Source organism: Cydia pomonella, chromosome 21 (genome assembly GCF_033807575.1).
Source record: "Cydia pomonella isolate Wapato2018A chromosome 21, ilCydPomo1, whole genome shotgun sequence".
In the NCBI taxonomy this organism is placed as follows: Eukaryota; Metazoa; Arthropoda; class Insecta; order Lepidoptera; family Tortricidae; genus Cydia; species Cydia pomonella.
In genome coordinates this window covers 3,552,637-3,577,165 of record NC_084723.1, presented here as the reverse complement: position 1 = coordinate 3,577,165, position 24,529 = coordinate 3,552,637, and the positions used below count along the sequence as shown (strand labels likewise).

Below are 24,529 nucleotides of genomic sequence, written 5' to 3'. Positions count from 1 at the left end.
TATTTGCTCTCCAAACATTACACAGTTCCAGACGTATTACTTGCTGAGAATGGATATGTTTTGAGGTTACATCCAGATGGCGACTGCAGCGCCGTTGACGCGGGAACTGTCACTGTCAATTTTTTTTAAAGTAATTGTTGACAGTATTGCTTCTAATCGTGACAGTATTGCTTCTAATCGTGACAGTAATGTGGTCACGAACGTCATTAATTTTATCAAATTGACAAATAGAGCGCCCGTGTCAAGGCCACAGCAGTAATGTCGGAACAGTAATGTGGTTACAGTTGTCATCCGAACGTCACGTTCTGCGGTAACGTTACTGCTACTGCTGCAGTAAATTACTATTAAATGCAGTCGACATTATTATCGACATTAATACCGCCGTCTGCATTACTTCCGCAAATGTCAATACCGATGTTGCTGACGGATTCGACATTTGTGGCAGTAATGTAATGCTGCAATACTGCTGCAGTAATGCTGGTGTAGTCTGAATCCGAACAGTACCTTAACGATGCTGCAGTCGCAACCCGAATGTCATCTTAAAACCATTTGCTTGTATTTGCTATTATGACAAATGAATAGGATAGGTATTTATTTGACATTTCATCAGATTGTATGCTCAAATTAGCACAATTTTGATGTGTTAAAATTCAGTTGAACAAACGAGACTGAATTATTTGAAACAATAGTACGCGCTGATGTTGCAAACGCAGATCTTAATTGAATTTGGATTTATTATTGCAAATGAAAACGGTAATTAAGCTAATTTTACGGTTCAACTCACGTATATAGTTCGTGTGATCCACGATGACGCGCAGATTTGTCAAATCTAACCTTTAATAACGTGACAATACGAATCAAGGCACGCGTCGTCGTGAATGACACGATCTATACGCGCGCACACGAGGACGCGAGTACCGTCACGAATGATAATATATCTATACAGACAAAGTACCAAAAATATGTATACTACCTTAATATAGGGGCAACAAGGTCGTGTATACATATTTTGGGCACTTTGTCCGTATCGATATTTTTAGACGCAGCGCGCGGCTATCGTGACATTCGAGACCGCTGCCATAGAGAAATAAGTAAGCATGGAGTGCTCACTCCATACATCAGTTTTCTTACCAAAACGCTTATTTTCGTAGTCGACATCTAGCGCCAAGTAGCGGATTTATCAGTACCTACGGCTACTTGATACTAGATATCACGAAATTGGATGTCGCGACTGCCGATAAGTGTATTGCTCAATATTTACGACTAATATTACAAGCAGAAGGAGTTGAAAATAGAGTTCCGGTTAATCCGGTTATAATATTGGCTGACAATTGTTGAGCTTTAGACTTTTCGTTCGTCACGACGTTTTTTGTCAAGTAGCAGCAATGATATATCCGCTAGTTGACGCTAGATGTCGTCAGCGACAACCTAGGCTCTCCGAAATACTGTGAGTTAGAGCGTCCGCAACGTCACACGGGTGCACGGAGCGGGAACACGCGCGCGGGTGAAATTGTAGTTAAATTCCGCCGCACCTGCCCGCGTCATTCAACGGCGATCATACTATTATTCGGTGCACACGTGTAATGTCGCGGACGTCCTTAAACCATTATAATTACCATAATGCTAATGTGAGTAACGACAGTTTAAAATCTATTAATGAAACGGTTTTAGATTAATTGCGTCAAAAATAAATATAGTTTGTCAAAGGGCTATCTCATTTCAAACATAGACAGAAGGAGTCATACTATCTTTGTCTTACACTAGTACTAGCATCCAAAAGAAAAGGATGAGTATAGTTTTTATTGTTCTTATTTACTGACAAATTGGTTTGACCAACTATAGGTAGTTAAGTACCCTTACCATGAGTCACTGACAGTGTCAAAACTGACATATACGCTATAGAGAACATAATTTACTTTCTATACATCTCGCTCGCACTTATATGCGAGTACGCATATGCATAGAAAGTTACGTTCTCGATAGCGTTTATGTCAACTGGTGGTAGCCACAAAGAACTGTGAATAACATTAAAGATACGTACCTATTTTAACGTTAGTGAGAATGTCTTTAGCAATTCTCCATCGTCATACCATTTACATTTTGCCTATAAATACTAAAGTAGCTTGAAAATGGTGCGCAATCATATTTGCATATCCATCCCCCGCAAATGTACCTCAGTCGAGTCATTAGAAGTCACTTTATTCTGATGGCCACAATTACTCTGTCCGCTTACATAATACAATAGTAACTAGCCAACCAGTAGAACCTATTCTGCTTACTTAACTTTTATATGGTATAGAAGGTAAACGAGCAGACAAATTGCCTGATGGTAAGCGATTACTGTCGCTCATGGATACCAGGGAATGTAAGTTGCCGGCTTTTAAGACGGGAGTGCGCTCTTGAAGGCTTGAAGGTCATATAGGTCCGGAAATTTACCAGTCTTACGGCCCGGTTCGAAGAATGAGATACGATAACGATAAGTTCTGGTTTAGATAAGTTCTCATTTAGGTATCGCTTGTATGTCGTATAATTGGCAGAAGCAGCTCGATTCGGGCAACCAATGTCACTTTGACGTTAGAAATATCGTAGATAGATATTATGGGGATCACAACGGAATCGAAATAAATGTCAATTTTAACATATCGTTTAGCTATCGATCTTTTAAAGATCTTTCCAATATCTTAAACGTGTCCTTATCACTCTTCGAATCGGGCTGACTGTATAGCTGTGCGAGGCAGGAAGTTTTTGGAGTGACGCACTATTGGGGACTGCTAACCATCTAAGTGGTGAAGATGGCAAAGTTGTCTTGAAACTTGGGGTCAGAAAATACTAGTCAAAGACCCACAAGAGACGAAATGTTTTGGGAATAGTAGTTAGGTTATTTGACATCGTTTACCGCTAAACGGTGCTCCCAAGCTCCAAAGCGGATTTTCGTTATGTCTTGTCATTAGTAGTGTCAATATTTTTGATAACTTACCTAATTTAGTGAAATGGAGGAATCTTTTGTCATGGTTAACTATCACCATCATGACTTAACAAATTGTCACCTATCGATTTTCGACACCTATTGGACCCGGATATGTCCTTAAACTACGTCCACAAGAGAGGTATGGGCATTGTGAATGTCATCTGGCTTTGTGTGGTAGGGCACAGTACAGTGGATGTCATTCCAAATCTAGGGCAGAGCCCAACTGAACCTCTACCTAACAGAAAACCGCAGCCAAGTAACATTAAACCCTACTAGTAGTATTGTGATCTTGCCGGTGAGTAAGATTGCCAGAGCTCAACGAGGGTCGGCAACGCGTATGTAGCTCCTCTGGAGTTGCAGGCGTATAAAGGCTACGGAGACTGTTTACCATCAGGCGGGTCGTTTGCTTATTTGCCACCGACATAGTATTAAAAAAAATCGTCAGTAATTGACAGTACTATAGACAATCCAACTTTAGTCCAAAAACTCCTATGGTCCTAAATCGAATATCTTCGTTTAGGTATACATGAAAGAAATTACTCAAACAAAATTCAAAATATCATTGGAATAGGCTTAATTATGTATTGAACGAATCATAGTTGTAGTATGGATAGGAGTGATCCGAGAAATTGTTCGGATTAATCCCTGCTGCTTGTTTTCGCCATCGCTCTACGCGACAACATTTCCATCTTCACCGCTTAGATGCTTGGCAGTCCTCAACTGTGAGTTTCTTCAGAAACTCCACGGAGTTTCACGCACGCCTCACACAGCTACACTCATTGAACTGTCGCCTGCGGTATTTCCGGACCGATGCGACCTTCAAACCTTCAAGAAAATAGCGTACTCTTATCTTAAATCCGGCAACGCACTTACAACTCCGCTGGTGTCTGGTATCAATGTCTGACGATAATTGCTTAACATCAGTTTATCGCATGCTCGTTTGCCTTCTATTACATAAAAAATAGTATAGTTAAGTGGTTTTACGGTACAGCAAAATCCTCTGCAAAATGGTATAATAGAAAGATTTCATTGAACAAGTTTTGATCAGCCTCATCCACTAGTTTAGTAGTAGTAAATAAGGCCAGGGGCCCGTTTGATTATCTGATCTTATATCTGGTATTATGTTTCATGAAATCTATGCCTGAGAGCTGTCATTTATATTGTGTGTTTCATCACGGTATTATCGATAAATAAATGCCAATTTCAGTTTGTAATTCATTGTCTAATATCATATCATGTCACCTAATATAATAGTGTGACAATTTAAAAATTTGCAATGTCAAATCTTAACTAACATTCGTAACACACAATCCGAGTACTGTAATATGAGTTAAATTGAATTCAAATGAACTCAGTTGGGAAACATAACATCTACTACTTCTAAATATTTCAACTTTCTTAGCGCTAGACATACGTGTAAAGGACAGCATTAGCACGCTGTAACGAGCGACGTGGTACCTAGTCAGGAAATTACTGATCATTTATCGCTTACGGCTCGATGAACGCTGGACCACGTGTTTGAGCGAGCGAGTCCAATTCTCAGGTCATCCAGTGTAATGTGAGCAGTGAGCACTAAATGCAGCATATATGAGCAATATTTAGCGTAGGCTGAGTGAGTAATATTTTGTTTAATTTTCCATTTTGCATTTGTTCTTATTTCTATCTTACTATGTTTTTTATGCTATTTTCCTTGTAATGTAATTGTCTTTGTTAGTGTATCTTTTTTGCTATGGTCATGTAAACAAGCATGTTTTGCAGTTGCCAAATAAATGACTTATCTACCTATCTTATCTTGGCATTCTTATTTTCGATACACATTCAGCTAGACCAACATTACAGACAACTACACCAAAAAATACTGGGATGAACTGAACACATATCCCCATGTGCAGAGCATGCATATAAATAAAGGAAACAACAAAACACATTATACTGGACTGCAATCAGGTAGAAGTACATTTACAGGAACAGGTACCTAGATTCTCCGTGCACACTAAATAAGGCAGTTAAGTTAGCAACCTGGTTAGAGTAGTCGTTTATACGCAAAATAGGCACATTGTTTCGATTTCCGGAAAATGCCTAGTAAAACTAACTAACAATACAAATCCTCTTACTTGCACGATCTCAGAATAACTAACTCACTAAATTTTACAGATTATTTGACACACTTTTTTTATTAGATTAGATTTAACTTATTTCAGAAGTTTTGTGTGAAGTCCACAATCGGCATTTGGTTAGCGGCGAAATCCCCTAGTACTACGAATATACCCCACCCCTCTCGTACCATATCAGCTTTCATGATGCTGGAAAGAAGGTAATAGGAGAGCGCTCTTATATTAATACTGGCTTCCCTAAACTTTCGGCTCGTCGAAGTAAGATAAGGGATAGCAGTGATACTCCTGGGGGCCTAGCCAAAATAATCGTACATCGACAAATGTTAAACGAAGAAAAAAAAAACGGGATGACAGATGCTATAGAAAATCACGTGACTATCACCAATCACCATACATTATTTAAGTTACGGTCTTGTAATCTGGTCTGGCTTTGTAATGGCGAGGTATTTTAATATCAGCCACTGATATTAGTCTGATACAATCTCAGCTGTCTTAGTATTGTGTTGCTTTTATATATATATTAAACTTTTATATTTTTATTACTTTAATTTGCGATATTCTGATAGATACATAATACAAGGTAGGGTAGGAGAGAACTCACAATACTAGTTTCTCTAAACTTTCGACTCGTCCATTATAAGGGATCGAAGTAACACTCCTGATCTATTTGTAATGGCTTCGACTAAGCGACGTAAGATCGCTTTGTTCGATTTAGATAGGTAATTTGAACACCGACACCATCTAAAATGGGGCTACATTTTTAAACGATTCCCAAAAAGAAACATGTTTTGAAGGTACGACAAAAAGTTTACGTTTTACTTGTGAATGGCCGTGGTGACTAAGTAGAAGCAGTGAGCACCTTAGGTCATCACTATAACTTGATAATCAGGATCTTGATGATCAAGTTCCTTCCCTTAACAAGAAAATTAAGACTACTATATGGGATCTTCTAAAAACCTCAGCAAGCATTTCATTTTAGAGCTGTAAAATGGAATGCCTGTTGAGGTTTTCAGAAGAGACTCTATAGTCTAATTTCAGTCAGTTGTCATTGAATCCTTAATGGTTAAGCGCATGTGATTCTACTACAATTGCAAACATCCATAAGCTACCCGATTATCGCAAGAAGTTCTCTTCTCTATGTCCTGTGCTGTATATGTGTGTGTTTGTGAGTGGCTCTGGTGCTGCAAGTGTTCATGGGTGACTGTACCATCAGACAATTCGTATGCCCGTTTATCATTTAAAAAACCGGCCAAGTGCGAGTCGGACTCGCGCACCGAGGGTTCTGTACAAACCTGTGGGTATATATGTAAAAATTCACCCATCACGACAATTGAGTTATATGTAGTTATAGTTATGGTACTTATTTTTAAGTTTAAAATTATTAAAAATATTTTTATTATATGATGAAAGTAAAAATTTGCAGTTTTTAGAAAATTTTCCTTTATCTGTGCTGTAAGACGTTGCTTTGTACCAAGTTTCAAGATTCTGAGTTTACGGGAAGTACCCTTTATTTTGATTCCCTTGCGAATGTCGAAAATTTGCGGAAATTTGCGGCATAAACGGCTGTATCTTTTGATTGCGTTGCCTTGGAAGTTTGATTTTTCACAGCTCCAAGGGACAGTAGACCTGAGTATTTGATATAAATTCCAGCTTGATACCTCCACGCGTTCCTGAGAAAAAGGGTCTTGACAGACAGACAGACGAACGGACGGACAATAAAGTGATCCTATAAGGATTCAGTTTTTTCTATAATAATTGAAGTCAAAATCAGTGATAAACTGGTCCTACAGTAGCTATACATTGTATATGAATAGGCGCAGTAAATAGTGTAATGACTACAAGATTGAGGTCAGTGGCAAGGAAGTTCAGTTACCAAGTCGGGTAATGAAACTAATGAAGCAACATGATCCGTAGGTAAGGTATCTTGACCTTTATTAAAGGTACCGGTTGGATTCAGGTGCACCGGCATTACTGCTGCAGTACCTATATCTACTGAAGCAAGACATTATTGCCGTCTGCATTGATGCCAAATTCCGGACAGCAACTTCGATCTTGACATTTGCAACAACAATGTAGTAAGCAGTAATGTCGCGCTGCAATGCTTCTGACTGCATTCAAGTTTCAAGTTCAAGTTTCTTTACTTGGCCAAGTAACAAATGAACGTTAGGTACATCTAGCATGTCAAAATACAGGTCATTGCTAAAACTAATTATGCAATGTCATAATTGGTAGACAGAATTATATAAATCAAAATATATTATTAACATGGTAAATTTCGTCTGTAAATCGTATTACTGGAAATGAAAAATAAAGTATAAGGTTAATCTAAATTTAAAAAAAAACATGGTAAATGATCAAATGTCAATATACAGTACGAGTATAAAAATACGCTTAGAATTATTTTGTATAAGAAAATCATTATTTTTCATTTTATCTGTAAATTCATTGCGTGAACTGGGTTACATTGGAAAAAACATATAAGTTTACTTTTAAATTATATACATGTTAAATTTCGTTATACAATAGATAGTAAAGGGTAACTTTTAGGGAGATACCTTGCTTAAATGTTTTGACTAGCTTTGTAGAAGGAAAACATAGCTTATCCTTATTACGTGTGTTATATGTATGAATGCCTCCCGTGTTTTCAAATCATTTTTACTTCTATGGATTCCTAACAGGCTATTAAATACAAATAATAAAACTACTGTCATCATTCGACTTTTTATAAAGGATTCTCTGGCTGAAGTGCCTTTGCGCAAACTAAACTTCTAAACTAATAATTATTACAGCTCGTTTTTGTGATATAATAATTCTTTGTATTCCAACAGCATTGCCCCAAGTAGTTACGGCATAATTTAGATCAGCTAGAACAAGTGCGTAGTAAGCCGATATAAGTTTTTACGATTTATAAAGGTATTTTATAACTTTTTCTATCGTTGTTTTACCTATTATCTGCCAAGCAAGGCGCATTTTCCATTTCTGCTTCTATACCTACTTTATACAGCCTCAAGAATTTCTTTACAAGAATTTTCTTGACCTTAAACGCCATCAGTCAAACCCAAGAACATCATGCACACGCCAATATCTCTGGCATAAGCTAGCAAATGTAAGTACTGGAAATATTGAAGGTTACTTTGACAACGCACGCCATAGCACTTATAAGAGAGTTATTGATGCCACGGGAAACCTTTAGGGGCATAATATCTAGGGTCAATAAGTCCAAATGTTATCTGCCCTGATGTCGAAAAGCTTACAAGTAATAAAACCCATTTCTTACGACATTTTAAGGGTTTAAGGGTTCGTGAAACGACCTGTAATTAAAAGCTATTTATTTTCACCTTCAATGTACCTTTGACCTAGTTCGACCTTTCAAATAAAGCCCCAAAAAGCATTATTATTTTGAAGTATTTCAATGGCGTACACGATGTTCCCCAAATACGCCCTTAAGGGCCGCGGGTGGACGTAAAATTCCGAATTTATGACTTAAAATTATTTCCTACCCCATCCCTAAGGCTATATATGTTTTTGATCGAGAAAGGTCTTATGTCTATATGAAATACGGGCAGTTTAAGAACGTTTTAGTTGTGAATGGTTGTAGTGATGCTGTCGGATAGTGAACGATTGAAATATAAAACGTTGGTACAGATTGTAAGGCGGTCTTTACACTGGATGCGGAACCGCTCCGCACTGTGAATTATTCGTGTACAGTCACGTCTGAAAATATCGGTACTGACAAAGTACCAAAAATATGTATACACCATCTTAGTATATGGGCAATAAGGTCGTGTCATACATAATTTTCAGACGTGACTGAACCTGATGAATCCTTAAGTGTAAAAAATACAAAGGCGAATTGTACTGTACATTTATACTCGGACTCGAATTCAACTATAAGTATGTGAAATACATATGAAAGATACTATAAGTACTATTAATAATACTAAATTATTGTTTCAATACTCGTATAAATTATAATTGTAATCTTATGATCTGTCGTGTAAAATTATCATTTTATAAATAAATTGAAATTGAGATTATGCGAGAGCACATCGTACATTTGTCCTAAATCGAGAAAACGACTGTAAACACTACGATAATTTTTCTCGCCAAATAAGCAAACTTCCACTTTTCTCGATTTGGGACCAGTTTCATGCCTACGTACCCCTATACCCTATGCTCTATATACCGCTGGCGAGACGAAGTGCAAAAAGACCTTAGCGAACACGGCGCCGTCGACTGGACAGAAACGGTTTTGGATACACTTCGGGTCGTTGCGCCACAGCAGTAAGTAATTCCTTGCGGTGTCTCGATCGCACACCGGAGCGGCGTGCGGGACGCATCAGTGTAATAACCACTTAATAATATCTCGAGGTGTAATAAAATTTAGGCATTTTCCGACAGAAAATAAGATATACGGGTAATGCGAGGGTCAGTTGAGTGAAGGAATGACTTTTTTAATGGCGCAGGAGATAAAAAGGTACTGGACATATTTAGGGAGGAAATGGGGAGGCAAAAAAGGGTGTTTTCTGATAAGGCCGTAACTTTTGGTTATAGGCACCGTTTCAAGTCATGAAATAAAATTAAATCCAGATTTTTGTAAAACATATTTAGCAAGAGTGTTTTCACGTTACATTAGACGGTAGATAATCAAAAAGGTTGTAGAAGGTTCCATACTATTCTTTGAGGATAAGGATATTACTCTTACCTTAGGAGCTACTAACACATACAGGCTACTCCAAAGTAAAAAATGGTAATTTGTTAATTTCTTTGAAACCGCTACACCGGCTGTTATGATACTTTGTACAATGGTTCTAAATACCCTAATGCATATGTACATTTCGGCTTTGTCAAATGGCTAGGGACACACTGTATATTATACACAAAAGTGACCTCTTTCTAAAATTGTTTGACGCATTTATCCCGAAACTAACGGATGTAACCGACGTCAACATCTCATAGCTCCAATAGAAGTCTTTAAAATAATTATATCAGTAACCTTAACAGACTTACATTTATAGACTCCGAATAATAGACCAACTGACTGCAAGATCACAGACAGGTATTCATTTAAGGATGACTCACGCCGTGAGTCACGCTCACGCTAGAAAGGTCTGGGTCCGGGACACTTTATTTTCTATGACAGGAGATCGGTGATCACATGATGATTTCTGTAGAAAACGAAGTGTCAATCGCTTCGCCCTGGACCCGGATCGTTTTAGCGTGATTACCACTAGTGTCCGGAAGAAGTTTCGGTTTGTTTCGATTTCGGCAGGTTTCGGCATAAACGGCAAGAATATAAGTAATAAATAATAAAAGGTCGCAATATTAATAAAAATCTACATTTAAATATTTCATAACGCTATAAAAGTTGTACTCGCTTAAAAATATTATAATCGCCCGTCTAAATTTAATAAGTGGCATGTCTCTTAACTTATTTTAATGTACTTACTAACCCCTAGCTATAACGATGGTACTAACAATGTTTATGGAATTCTTATATTTCTGAAATAAAAATATTTTATTTTTATTTTTTATTTTATTTAACGGTTGTGGCAGTTTCTCATATAATATGTAGGTATGTCATCCCATCGACATTATTTCTATAAAGAGCCAAATTGTTTTTAGTACCAATAAGTTTGTTCAGCCGATTCGCTCTAGTTACTTGAGCTATAAAAGTAAAAACGTGAAAGTCGCGCGTGAAATGCGCTTCTATCAAAGACAAACAACTGCAAAGACGATCGTCAATGTCTTATCAAAACCAGATCAAAATCATAACAAATTATTAATTTAGAATCAATATTTCGATCAACAAGTTACCCTACTTAAAAAATATTAATATTTTTAAGACTTTTTGAAATTCCTCTCCAGTACCCCTAGTGTAAATAAATTCGATTTTGAAACGTGACGTACGCGTTTGCGTTTAGTCTCATTTTGTATTGGATTTAGAAAGAGCGCGCCAAGCGGGACGTTTTGGAAACTCAAAATCCTATACAAAATGACACTTAACGCAAACGCGTTCGTCACGTTTCAAAATCGAATTTATTTACACTAGGTGTACTGAATAGCTTAACTTTTAAACCGCTTAGAATTTTTGATTGAGCGTGCTCGTGTCGCCGCCGGTACGAAATAACACCACGATTTGTCTTATTGATCAGACTGCGGTGATATGAGCTGGATATTGTATATCTTATACAATATCCAGCTTTTTAGCGATAAGACCGCCTGTTGTCTGCCTCTAAATTTAATCAATGGTTTATTTTTCTTGTATATTTTTACTGAGGTGTGCCAATAAAGAGTATTCTATCTATCTATCTATCTTATATATCAGTTTACGGCGGTTAAAAGATTTACAAATAATAAAGAGGCAGTTGAACGTGTAGACAGAGCGAAGTCGTCGCATATGTGACAAAGTGATCCGTGGTGGTGGCAAACCCATGTCTCTGTCAGTAGACCTTTAGGCAGAATACTAATGCTCTAGAGACCTAGAGGGCGCCGCGAACATCGAAAATAGAAATTTAATCTATTTGTGTTACCGTCATTGACATATATATCTAAGGACGGGCCTTACGGGCACTAAGATTGGCGCTAGTTCAGTTGTGTCACTCTCGAATTCGAGCCAATCGTGCAGTCTAATGGCTCCTCTACACGATGGCCAAACGTAGGCCAGTCCTAGGGACGCATTTATGCATTAGAGGGAGCAAGTGATATTGCTATCTCATTTCACCGCATAGCTGCGTCGCTTAGACTGGCCTACGCTGGGCCATCGTGTAGAGGAGCCCCAACGAAACTAGTTGCCATCAATTGCGCGCGTGGTGCGAACTCATCAACCAATTGCGTGGCGGCGTTAGACTGCACGATTGGCTCGAATTCGTGTGCGTGACACCGCTGTACTGGGGGCCTACCGCGAAAACCGAAATTCGCAAATTGCGGGGATCTTTCTCTTTTACTCTCACTAAGACGTAATTAGAATGACAGAGAAAAATGCCCTCAATTGACGAATTACGATTTTCCCGGTAGCCGCCCGGGCCCCATTCTTATTGTCCGTGTTACCGCACTAGATGTAGATGTAGTGTAGGGACGCCCGGCCGGAAGCAGGCGGGCTGTCGATCGCGTGTTGCGTTCATTCAGCCCAATTCCCTGAAGTTGGAGCTGCAGGTTACTGTCCCGGCAGCATTCCCATACCAATCTCCTCAAATCTTCTTGTTTTCCTGCAGAACAGAAGGACATCTTTAAGTTCGACGTCCTTTAGTTCGTTTTCTATTAGTGAGTCTCTACCGAATGTATTATATCGCAGTGCCGCGTACATGATGCATTCTGCTAGTAGGTGGAAGCTACCGCACTAATATAGTATGAGTATGAGTAAAAATGTGCAATATTATAAACGCATTGTACTTATTGGCGTGTACATGTACCTTAATAGGTACCCTGAATTGTTATCTTGAGGATGTTAACGGTATTAATCAATTAAAACTATGGTTTTTTGCTCCAGTCATAGGATGTATGGCGCAATTAATTTTCAACCTAACAAATATCAATGAAAAATTAAACTTAAACAGCTCTTGTTTATGGTAAAATGTTGCCAGCGATGACAAACTGATGGTAAATATTTGTTTTACAGGATTTGTCTATACCATCCCATTACTGGTGCCTGTTCCATTATAGGGGTGTTTACTATATAAGCAATGACAAAAGGCGCAATCGCTAACTCTCAAAAGGACATAATTATGGATAGAATCTATATTTTATAGCGTAAGGGCTTCTATTGTGGGGTTGAAGTCCCGTCCACTATTATCTCGTTTTCTATTAGATTGATTCTGTAAAAGCTTTAGCTTTCTCTCAGTCGCATCTTGACGTAATGGAAACATCTTCAAGGCGTCTCGAAGACCTTTTTATTATAGTTTTCTATTAAATCGATTTACAGAAGCTAAAAGGTTGCCTTTTGTTGAACTTTGTCACTTCAAATTGAATCATTTGTCTTCTTTCGACTGTGGAAGTCAAGATAAGATAAGAACGCATCATAGCAATACAACTTTTTTACATGAAAAAGTTCTTAAATTGCATCATGCAGCTGTATACATCCTGATTTTTTGTCGAAACTGAAACCAAAAATTTCGGCCAAAATTAGAGCAAAAAAAAAAAATTAAAAACATGTTTCGGAACATGATTTATATGTCGAAATCGAAACTTTGGTCAGAGGGCCTACCGCGAACCACGAAGTTTTGGCTCTCTGTCACACTTGTTAATTCGTATGTAAGTGTGACAGAGAGGTAAAACTTCGTTCGTGGTTCACAATAGGCCCTTAGATACTAGCTCAAAAATGCTGCATGACTTATCGGATTTAAGAAGGTAGAATAGCTTTTTGAATCTAACGAAATAACGGTAATTTTTGTATGAAATTCCATTTCGGGAGAAAATTGTTTCCAATAACAAATCACTTTGATTTTGATTTCGATCGCTTCAGCATAATATCTTCTAGGTTTATAGGTTTCGCTTTTTTGTATTTTTTTTTTGTTTTGCATTAAATCATGGAGAATGGAAAATATTTAGAAGTGGAAAAACATTTTCTCTTTTTGTATGATCATGTGGTATACTTCCCTCTTAACTACTACTAGACTTCCATGAAATTATGACGTTGATCAAAAACGCTGCCAACTTATCTTGGTCTGACTCTATTTTAATCCCTATACATATGTTAATTTTTAATTAGGTAAACAAGTTTTGTGAAACGATAGATGAGCCCCAAGTATCGTTAGAATGTGTAACTTTCATCGTGAAACCATTTGCATACCTTATTACAACGCAATAAGATCTATCAATGGTCACTTACATTTTGATGTTATTGCCTACAGGCAGAAGAGCGTCGTGGGGAAATAATATGACTCATATTAAATGAGTGACACACACACACACACACACACACACACACATTTCCACACTTACGTTAACGACTGCGTGAACTCGATCGCATTCCCTCTCTATTGCACCAATCATCAATGCGAGCGAGAAGAACTGCGATCAAGTTTACGCAACCTTTAAAGTCGGTGCATTGTTATCTTATTCGGACACAACTATAGTTTTATAGTTACCCAATATCACACTAGATGTCGCTGTTCTATCGCCCCTTATAAAGTAAATTTGGTATTAATACAAATACTGTAGTACCTGAAGCTTAGAACGCACTGCGATTAATTTCTTGCAGTTTCAGTCATGCAAGTGCGTGCGCTTATGACCCATGCCGTACGTTAAACTTTTTGCAGTCCTGAAACCGCAAGAAATTAATCACAGTGCGTTCATTAGAACGCACTGTGATTAATTTCTTATGATACAGTTTTTCTACTCGTCGACTGTACCAAACTATAATTGCGTACTTTTCATGTATGGGCTCCCAACTCAACTATTAGATTCATTTCGATACGCTGTAGTCAACTCTAAAAAAATATTGACCAACCACGTGCCGCCGCTCTCCCATGGAAAAGACTTAACGGGCGCGGGATTCGTAGAAAAAGTATTTTTCATCACATTTGCTCGAAAAAGTTCTTATTTCATGCGGGTGTACTGAAGGACAAAGGCCTACTTTGTTCCCGCGGGAGTTATTTTCCACTCCGCTTACCTTACGGTTTTGTACACTGCGAAAAAGATATACTTTAGTAGAATTGAGGAGGAAACAGTGGCTCGGTAGAAAATAGCCGGGTAATACAGTGGCTCAACCTATACTATACCGTGAATGGCTTGAGCCACTGTACCCAGCTATTTTCTATAGAGCCACTCCCTCCTTAACCCTACATCAAATTCACTGCCGACTTACATCAAAATCGTTTTTTGCGGCAGCAATGCAGTCGGCAGTAATATCGCGCTGCTTTTCTGCTGCAGTAATGTTGGTGTAGTGGAAATCCAAACGATACCTTTAATGCACACAAATCAATAATATCTATAATTCCATGTTGCATTCTGTCAGATCGTTTTGAGCGTGAAGCTTGGCTAAAGGTTATCAGTAAAACGGATGAGTCGATAATAGGGAGGGTTAACCCCAGCTCATTCTCATTATAGATTGCCGACGTTTTAGGCTCACTTCCTCTAAGTGCGATATTGTGCTATAAGACCGCTCCATACATGGCAGGATCCTATAGATGTCTTATGTTATACGCACCCGTGAGGGACAGACCCAATGTGACAAAATTAAAAACACGTTTTATCGTTCCTGACAACATACCAAAAACAACCTACGTAATTTGGTCGGGTTACTTGTTGCCCACCATAAAGCATACTTACGGTGGGGAGCGCTTTCTCTGCTACTTCTACTGAAAGATACATAAAACTATCCCGTTCGGTCACCCCCCCCCCCACTCGTGCCTGATCCTGGATTTTTTATACTGATTGCTTGAAATTTATGCCCTAATTCGTAAGCTATCGAATGATTTTTTTCTTAATGTGCGGTAGGTAAATGGACAGATAATGGTACATTAACCAAGTGCAGCCGTGTTTGGCTTTGGCGCCATAAATCTTTGAAGTGGTGCATTTTTAAATTGGTTGAGAAAAACATCGGTATGAGGGGTGATTTGTCGATAAAATTCATCGTACTATACGTGGTTAACGGCTCCACTATACGTGCACAAACACATTGTATATTACTTGCTAGCTTAAAGAGATCTGTGTTTAATTTTATCCGCTTTTATAGTCGTATCTTTCTGTGTAGCGTGACTAGCGTCTTCTGCAGTGTTCGTTCATCCTAAAAGACGTATTAGCTTTTGTTCAGTCAACAGTGCCCCTAGTGTAAATATTTTCGACGGCGAAACGTTACGTACGCGTTTGCGTTGTCTCATTTTGTATGGGTTTTTGAACAGCGCGCCAAGCGGGACGTTTTGGAAAGTCAAAATCTCATACAAAATGACACTTAACGCAAACGCGTACGTAACGTTTCGCTGTCGAAAATATTTACACTAGGGGTACTGAAAGTGGTCATTCCGTACGTAACGTTTCATTGCGTTACATGCTATGGCAATATAATATATTAAGTTACATTTTTGTAAATTACTGTGATTCAATATTTTGCATGACGTTTTAACTAAATAGCACTTTATTACGTTATTTGCGTACAGTTATCATACTTATTTGTGTGCAAGAAACAAGTAAGAGAATAGCTTTGCGTTCCTAGCGAAATAACGGTATTTTTTCTATGAAATTCCATTTCGAGAGAAAACGTTTTCCTCTAAATCTTAACAAATCACTTTGATTTTGATGTCCATCACTTCAGCATAATATATTATATGTTTTTAGGGCGTCTAAAAAAAATAAAAAGGTAATTTTTTTTTGAAAATTTTGAAAAAAGGAAAGCCTAAAGTTAGGTTTTCATTGTGTCAATAACATACTATAAAATCATGGAGAATCGAAAATATTTAGAAGTGGAAAAACGTTTTCTCTTTTTGTATGGACGGTCGCGTAGCATCCTTCCCTCTTAAACAGGGATCGGAAACCGGTATTTTTTGTATGGGAACGAAAACGGTATTTTTTCGTTCTTTGTTAATTATTTCATTCCTAATCGGCCAATCTAATAATACGAAGTCGTTATCTAAAAACACAACTGAGTCCTACATTTTGAGTATAACCAAATTGTAATTGCAAAAACCAGTATTGCAAAAAACCGGTTCCGATCCCTGCTCTTAAATACGGTATTAACTTTTAACTCTTTTAAGTTACATTCGTAAGTGTGCGCGATTATTTTACCTCAAATAGGACTTTACTGCGTACTATTAGAATATTTGCTTGTCCTTATAAAACTTAATTGTAATGTATAGGTATATATACTTTTAAGTTCTAAACAAATCTTTACTTGTTTTGTATTTAGTGCCCAAGTGTCTGTGTCCATATCTAGAATAATTAAAATGGGTCACACTTTATAGAATTTCTATACAAAGTGAGTCATTTTCATTACCCTTGAGTACACTCAAGATACATCTTCTGCTCAGTCAACTGAGAACCATTCCGACATTTATTGAGTAACAATAGCGGCATTTGTGTGACATTTTGGGCTGTCGCTTATATTTGATATCGGAAACCCAATTGACGCAGTTTTTTCCCTTATCATCTTTATTGATGGGTTTGTAAATCTAATTTAGACGTGAAATATTGGTTTATCTGCGTTTTTCTTACAAACAACAGAAAATACAATAGGGTGAAAAACATTCCAGAATACGGGAGTCTTCATGTTTTACCAAAGAGAATTTGAAATAGAGGTAGATTTGTCACAGAAAACTTTGTAGCCAGAGTAAATTTACTGCCATCTTTCGACACATCATTAAAACTTTTAAAACTCCATTTGACTTTGATCCTTATTCTTTCACTGATATGTATTAAATTTGTTAAATATCAAAATATAACTAATAGTCGAAAGTAGATAGATGCGCACATATTTATGTAGTAATACCTAGTGTGTAATGACTTCATAAAACGCAATCGTTTTTTGTATGGAAATCGAACCACCTTAAGCATACGATTATATTATATTCTAGGTCTCAAAATCAAAGTGATTTGTTAATATTTAGTCAGTGGAAATCGTTTTCTCCCCAAATGGAATTTTATAGAAAATTTTACCGTTATTATGTTAGATTTGAAAAATTATTCTTTGCTCTTAATGGAAAAGTGAAGTAAAATTCGAGAGCAGTTTCGACGTATTTGTTGATGTTATTGAACAGTTTTGGTACTTTGGTGACCGCTTTTTGGGTCAAGACTGTTTGGTCAGTGTGCGAATCATTAGGGCTGCCACAATACTGTAGCAGTAAAGGAAAAATATGAAAAGTGGTCATTATTTCTGAAAGAAATACGAGCACTAATTAAAATAATATTTGTTTACTTTTTGTAGTTAGATGGAGATAGAGATGTTTATTTGCGTAGTACCAGGTATTCTATACTTATACATGGACGCTGAAAAAGGTGTAGCAAAATAGGAAGTTTACAATACGAGTATCATACTATCATATCAGTTCACTTGTTCGATAATACGACTTACACTGAATTAGGTACGAATGATTATAAATTTCCTAAATTCCTTTTAAAACCTTACTTGGTTTTAAGAGCAATTTTTGTCAAATATTTTGTTAAGTTAGTTAGGTACCTATTATTCTGATTTATTAATGTAAAAAAACAAAGTAGTAACTATGTTATTTCTTTTTTACGCAGGTAAGCATCTGATGTCTTCACTCTCCAGTTCTTATTTGGCATAAATACATGTAGGTAAGTAACAACGCATGGTGTCCTGGCCTTACCAGTGCGGGTCAGGCGCAAATCGTCGGTCATCGCATCCAGAGCGATAACTCGTAAAGTGGTTAAGACCGATGTGTGATGAACACTCGTAGATGTCACCTGCCGCTCCGTTAGCGTATTGAGAAATGGAATCCAGAGCCATCCACCAAAAGAAAATTTTGTCATCGCATCCCGATCAATGTTTTATCAGGCAATAGTTCATATGTTTATTTACTTCATTGGCTCAGTGACCCAAACAGGATCTTAGCCACTGACACAAGAGAGCGCCACTCTGCCCTATTCTGCGCAACTTCCAGTTGGGTATTCCGAGGGCGGACAGAGGTCTTTTAGGGCTTCGTCGCCCCAGCGGTATCTGGGACGACCAGACGGACGTTTTCCACTCGGGTGCCCCATATAAATACACTCTTCTCACAGCACGATCCTGTTCCATCCTCTCCAGGTGACCGAGCCAGCGGACTCGTGTGGCTTTGATCTCGCCAGTTTATTTATATGTTATTGTGAATAAATAATATCGTCAGCCATCTGTATCGCGTTGAAAAAACGATCAGTTTATGCCCTGAAGATCGTAACGCATAAGTCAAACTAGCAAAATTATTTACAATATAAAATAGCACAAAAAAGACGCAATTCCATCCACTGTCCTAGACCGAACTATTCCTTAATTATTCTGCTCTTAGTACATTTTAGTACACTACACACGAAACAGAATGGGAGCTAGGAGTAACACTGACAGCAAAGCAGACCAAGTGAGCCGACCGAACAAACGCCAAGCGCGTGCGATGACGAACGGATCTCGGCTAACATGAGCGAGACAGCATACGGCCGTCACTCCATTGCAACTGCACGGGAGTAAGCGAGACAACAAATTTTGAACTGTACTACTTTACAAAAGGTTTCGTTAAGTATATTATTATGTACTCCGGTACTTATGTACCTGTTGTCTCGGTGTACTAATGTACTAAATGTACTAAAAGACCGAACTAGTACATTTGTGAGATTATACTAGTTAGGAGCGATCTTTTCAGTGAACGAGCACGCACTAACTATAGCACGACCAGTTTCTTGCTATCTATAATCTTGATTATTCTAAGCACTAGGGCTAAGATGGTCGGTTTTTTATCATCTGCCATCATGCCTATCCCGTTCTAACAACTTAAGTGCGAAAGTGACGCATGATATGCCAAGTGATAAAAATGCGACCATAATACCGTCGCAGAAGTGCAACAAATGCGAGATATAGTGTACGTCAGCAATCTTCGAATATTCTGCTTGCGAGGCAGCGCCAACAGTTTCTTAGCGGCCATAGGAGATAGACTGGATAACCGTTTTAAACGACATTGGGTGTCATTGTATGCTCCAAAGTGCCAAAGTTGTAAATACTTATAAAGGGCCAATTACATCCACACTAAATCAGGCCTGATGTCAGACCCAAGTACGAGTACTTTTCCATTTCACCAAATATCTTTCACAATATTTGGCATGTAAAAATACATTGACTCTAATTGCAAAAGATGTTCAATGTTTGATATTTTTGCATATGAACCATTTTTTTACATTTTAAATATTGTACCTACTTCCCGTGAACTCAGAATCTTGAAATTTGGTACGAAGCAACGTCTTGTAGCACAGAATAAGGGAAAAATTGCGAAAGCCGTACATTTTTAGTTACATCATATAATAATATATACCTACAGGTTTGCACGGAACCCTCGGTGCGCGAGTCCGACTCGCACTTGGCCGGTTTTTTTAAGAAGTGTACTGAGAGCTTCGTCTATTACGTTGCTGGCAACAACCCCTCTATAAACATTGTGCACCAAACACAATATAAGTTGGAGGATATTTCCCGATGGAAAAGTTTCGTTCGAGTCGAGATTGGACTCGAACTGAACGGAAGAATTCCTATTGTTTTGGCATAGGTAGTGAGGCGAGCGTTCCAGCTAAAGGCTTATTAATACGACTGTATAGTAAAACACAGCTAGATAGAAATAGAAACGTATATTTCGTTTCATTAAAAATGTTACACGGTCAATTTCTTATTGTTATGGAAAAGACAGATGTTTTTAGTGTTGTCACATTAAAACTAAAATAAAAAATGTGGCCAGTTTGAGACACATTTTTACCCTATACAAACTATTGAAAAATTATCTTTATGTTAAAAATATTATTTAACAACGACTACTGTTTAACTAAAGCGTTAGTACATCAGATTGGTTGAACACTTGACGGCATGATGCTGATTTGTATCATATGAGGCAAGTAAAAATGTGGAGATCCGTTTAAGGGCAGGTTCTGATTAGGAAAAATTTGAAGAAAAATGTTTTGGGACGACCTGGCCCATAAAAAAACAATTATTTTTTTCTGCGAAGTTGACGGTCCCGGGTAACGCCGTAGAATTGAAATAGAGACTTAAGGTACACAGGAGAATGTGGATCATTTGACATAGAAAAAAAGAGTACGCAACATGCGAACATTGCGAAATTAACACGAAACAAACGAACATTGAAATATAACCTCAATAATCCGCAATCTAGCAAAAATCGCATGCAAGTTCGCGCGCCATCTTAATGAGCCCTTAGTATCGATCTTGAACCACTGGTTTGCCGTTATGCTTGATTCACCAGCGCTCTCACTGCATGAGAAGCAGAATACATGGCATGCTATAAATTCGATTTGGAATTTGTGAGTGTACTTTGAGACTCTTCCAGGTTACTTAAGTTATTATTCTCCGACCGCAACTGTGGTTGGTTTACTTTAAATGAATACTAGCCTAAGCCCGCGACTTTATCCGCGTAGAAGTCGGGAATTATTTTTTATATCCATAGAGTCAGACCAAGCTAAGTTGGCAGCGATTCTGTTAGCCCAGCCTGTGCAAGTGTTAAATAAACGTCATAATTTCATAGAATTTCATGTTTAAAATAACCCTTGCGCTATCTGGGCTATCAAAATCGTTGGCAACTTATCTTCCATCGTTGTGTCTCCTTCTAATTTCCATTTACTTACTGCTGTGATCCAGCGACCCGAAGTGGATCTTGGCCTCCGTCACCGAAGACCGCCATGCTTCTCTGTCCAAAACCGTTTCTGTCCAGTCGACGACGCGCGACGCCGAGTTCCCTAAGGTCCAATTTCGATTTAGGCCCCCTCCTAAATTGGCATTTAATATATGAGATAGAAAGGACTTTGAATAGTCATGTTGCTACCGGTGTATTGATTTTTTTTACGACAGCCAACTACAATAGCTGCAGTGCATTATTATTCATACATATATCCTTTTAAACCGAAACCACTAAAAGCTTTATAAACTACCGTCTAGCTATGAAAACTCGAAACTGGTAAATACAGTTCCTGCAAAGTGCACTATACGTCCTTGGTATAGAAACTATAACTGAATGAAGTGTTTATTCTAAAGTGCAGAATAACTAAATCTGACTGTCCTGAGTTTCATAATTCATGGTTATAGTTGGCAGTTTTCGCGTTGTAGGACAATAGTTATATATTTGTCGTGCAGATGTTTTGTACTGTAATCACCGTCGCCGTCATAAATCCTCCAATATATTCTACTATTACAAATACAACACCAGAAAAAACAACATACAAAATACATTTAACATATTTGTAGTACAAATCTAAGTAATAATCTAATCTGTAATTAGGCCAATTTTAATGCATGATAACTCAGAAAGAAGAGAGCAAGCTCTAAGTGGCGGAAAGGAAAATCTGGCGGAAATTCTGGGACCTATCAGAGATGAAGATGGAACTTGGAGGTGTAGGAAGAATTAGGAGCTAGAGGAGCTGGTTGCGATGTCCAATATAATTGGCGAGATCAAAGCCACACAACTCCGCTGGCTCGGTCACCTAGAGAGGATGTCCGTCTGGGCCCAGATACGGCTGCAGTGACAAAGTCCTAAAATACCTGTTCGCTCTCGGAATACCCAACTGGCGCGAAGTGGCGTAGGATAGGCCAGAATGGCGCTCTCTTGTGACAAAGGTCAAGATCCTGTTCGGGTCACTGAGCCACTGAAGTAAGTAAGTAAGTAGTACAAATCTAGAAACTATAGTGTAAAGTAATCTAGAATTCTAAATATTGTTATAAGGCTGTTCCAGCTGGCTCGCTTGAAAGTAATTAAGACGCTGCGTAATTAGCGCTCATACATTCATGTTTCAGAAGATTTACATCAGCTGTGGATGCTTTGTTCTTTGTAAACTGTGAGTTTAATGAGATTTTAATGGCTACGGTAATGTGATGTAGTTGCTTTAAACTTTTTATTTCCTTCCATCCACTTACACTACAAAATTGTTTAGTTTAAAAAATTGTTTATTTTATAAAACGATTTGAGAAACTTTACAAAGAAAACTCTTAATATATTCTTATTAAGAATGAAATACTTTATTTACATAATAGATATTACGAGTAGACAGAGGTATTACAGTAACTGAACAAATACTAAACTAAATAACTAGCTTAAATCTAAAATAGGCCCTTGTGGCATTGTACCAAGGATGCTAGCGGTATTTTCTCGTTGTATCGCAATACTGATACGTTGTGCGAGGAAGCCGCCAGCTCTTCAGTCACCAGTTACATCAACTAGACGCTTCGCGATTTCTGCAAAAAACTTGTACGCGCTGGGACTTCGAGGACCTAGAGTTTCAACAACAACACCAACAACAAATACAAAACAACAACATGCACACCGCGGGGCCCTTGGGCCCTGCGCACAAAGCAACAAACTAGTCTCATCTCCTATAGACGAGTCTTTAAGTGTCATTAGCGTTTTAGATTATCTGACATTGTCATTTCTGTCATCTGTCATACACGTAGATGGCGCTAGTAGCTGTCGCTAGTGGATGCGTTCAGTTTTACGAGGCCGTGCTGTACAGTTGCAATCGTGGCCCACAAATGGTCTCGTCGGAAGATCAGCGCTGACCTGCAGCTCAGCATTATGCTGAGGCGAGCCCATTTCGTGGTAAACTATTTCCATATGTTTAAATCTTTTTTTATGTAATATATATACTTCTGTATGTAAAATTAGGCTTTACTACGAATAAATGATTTATGATTATGATTAGTCATTGAATGATTCGCGAAAATTGGTGCGGATTTTAAAAGAAAATTTTGACACTCCATTACAATATCTTATGTTGTATTTATCTTGTGAAACTTATATATGTTTTATGAACCTCATCCAAATAAATTGTAAGACTAAGTCTCGTTTTCTTAAATTGCTTAGATGTTTGTTGAAGCACCCTAAAACTTAGCTCATAAGTTGGTTTCGTTAAACTCCATTGTAGCAAAGTAAATAAAGGCCCAACTTTCCTTTAGTAATTATTAGACCTTTCTCCATCATTTGGGCTATTCCACTGTATTATACGGATAAATATTTTTTCTTACATACTGTTATTTTCGAAGGTCTAAATATAATTATAGATGGATAAAGTATTTGACAAGACGCCAATTCACAAGGAAATTCGCTTTTTTTCTTAGTTTTAAGGACTGTAACCGAAGGGAAACTGAAATAGATGTCAAATACTAAAAAAGTGACGAAGCCCTCTAGTGGCGGAAATGTTCGGGGCGTCTTTTACGCGGCTATCTCCCTGGACCTCTAGGCCAGGGGCGAAGCAAGACCAACATTTTATGTGGGCAAGGTACATTTAGCGAGGGCCTCTGGTGGCGCAAGAAATAACGAACGTTTTAACGTTGTGTCCCAGATATAGGTACTTATCGAGCTTAGCGAGGCCCCTCGAACCGCGAGGCCGTAGGCGGTGGCCCACGTCGCCCACGCCTAACGCCTCTGAAATACATATTTGGCAAATATTTAATATATCTATATCTATCTATTAAAATATATCGACATTTTTATACTTGTACAGTCAAAAGATTTAATTAGTGACCCATTTCGTACCTTGTCACTAAACTGAAAGTCGCTACAGACCTCATACTATTGTCACTGTGACAAGGTACGAAATGGGTCTCAAATTAAAGCTTTTGACTGTACCTATTGCTCTTTTGACATGAAATCATTATTTATTGGATTATGAATAAAAATAGTAAATTTTGACATCGTAATTATCATTCTAGTCTATTTTATTTTGAATTTAACATGTTAATTTATTAATTATTTTTGTATTCATTATTTCAACTAATTTTTATTTTACTATGAATCGCGATTTCATTGTTATTATGTCTATATTATTA

The 24,529-nt window shown here is 37.8% G+C and overlaps 1 protein-coding gene across 8 annotated transcripts in view; it reads left to right on the top strand.

The window, feature by feature from the left end:
• Positions 1-24,529, top strand: part of LOC133529761 (cGMP-specific 3',5'-cyclic phosphodiesterase-like) — a 209,006-nt gene that overhangs the window by 20,805 nt on the left and 163,672 nt on the right. The window contains exon 2 of one of the 8 annotated variants that reach the window (XR_009801206.1): positions 18,256-18,309. The exons of the other annotated variants lie outside the window; for them this stretch is intronic. The gene's annotated coding sequence lies outside the window, so the exon portion shown is untranslated. The remainder of the gene's footprint in view (positions 1-18,255; positions 18,310-24,529) is intronic. 8 annotated transcript variants of the gene reach the window in all.